Below are 1,521 nucleotides of genomic sequence, written 5' to 3' on the forward strand. Positions count from 1 at the left end.
TCCTTTGTCAGCAAAATCCTGTGATATTTGAGAAATCTGGTGGAAAGTCATATTCTGGGAAATGTTACTTTTCATGGAGTCTTGCTCATTGGGCAAGTTAGTTCTCGCTGTGTTTGCTACACGACTGTGGCCTATCCACTGTTTCCTTGACTCTACTCAACAACTTGGTTTAATTAACATTTTAACATAAATCTCAGCACATTGCAAGACCTTCTTCCAATTATATATTATTGAGGACAGGGAACTAATTTGATTTTCTTTTCCTTTTTTCATAGGAAGCAGAAAAATAGGTTATTCCAAAAGAGGGCAGAAATAAGATTCATCCTGAGAATATACTTTTGTGTATCTGTTGGGTCAGATCTTCCCTTTGAACATGTTCCCTTATTGACTGTCCCACTGGAGCCTTAACTTGTCTTGTAGCAGTTTTTATTTTTTAATTTTATTTGTTTATTTATTTATTTATTTAGTGGTAGACGGGCCTCTCACTGTTGTGGTCTCTCCCTTTGCGGAGCACAGGCTCCGGACGCGCAGGCTCAGCAGCCATGGCTCACGGGCCCAGCCGCTCCGCAGCATGCGGGATCTTCCCGGACCGGGGCACGAACCCGTGTCCCCTGAATTGGCAGGCGGATTCTCAACCACTGCGCCACCAGGGAAGCCCTTGTAGCAGTTTTTAAACACCTCACTGATTCCCATGTTGTGAGCAGGCAGGAGCCATCTTCAAATCCATAGATTCCAAGGAGAGAGTAACATATTTCTCAGAGGAATAGCACTTTCTACCTCAGAAGAGTGTGTAAACATTTTACGGAGTCGGCACAGTTTAGGTTAAGTAGGGTACATAATTTTTCAAAGTGTAAAAAAGACGGTAGGAAAAAATACTTCATTGTAGAATAAGATATTCAAATATGGTGTGAATGTTTAAGGCAACTGATGGCCAAAATAGGTGAGTCCAAAAAGGTGGTCTGGGTTTAGAGGTGCTTTTGCATCTAGAGGAATTCTCTTCATGACTTCAGTGACTGAGCACTGGAGAGGGAGTCTTGTCCCTCAAGGCCAAAGATGCTTGAGATACCAAATGGTTTCATTTTTCACCTCTGGTCCAAAGAGAGGGTTGACTTGGGCCAGAAGAGATAGCAGCAAACTGAACAGGTCACTACCATGGTAATAATCACTGTTTAGTGATGAACCAGGGCACCAAGAAGCCGGCGAAGCCCAGACATATTCATCAAGATGAGGGGCTCCGTGAGGCTGTTATCTGCCATGGGTGCCACTGGAGCTTCTAGCCCCTGCCCCGTTGTCCCACTTTGGCCTCACCTGGCTGATTTCCTTGACAGGGGAACATTTTTTTCCTTTTGGCTGGCTTGGTCTTCCTCCCCTAGCCCCTACCACTTTGGCTTTGTATAGTTTGGCTCAGAGACATTTTTCCCACAAGGTGGACCAGTGGTGCTGGTCCCCTTTAGGCCAAGGATGCCAAGTTCTGTGTTCAGGCAGGCCGGCCATTCTGGTGAGTTTGCTGAGAGGTGCAGT

The 1,521-nt window shown here is 45.3% G+C and overlaps 1 pseudogene; it reads right to left on the reverse strand.

Annotated features, from left to right (window-relative positions):
• Positions 1-1,041: 1,041 nt before the first annotated feature.
• LOC131752206 (V-type proton ATPase subunit e 1 pseudogene) lies at positions 1,042-1,256 on the reverse strand (annotated as a pseudogene).
• Between the last annotated feature and the right edge of the window lie 265 nt (positions 1,257-1,521).

This window comes from Kogia breviceps, chromosome 3, assembly GCF_026419965.1.
Source record: "Kogia breviceps isolate mKogBre1 chromosome 3, mKogBre1 haplotype 1, whole genome shotgun sequence".
Classification (NCBI taxonomy): Eukaryota; Metazoa; Chordata; class Mammalia; order Artiodactyla; family Physeteridae; genus Kogia; species Kogia breviceps.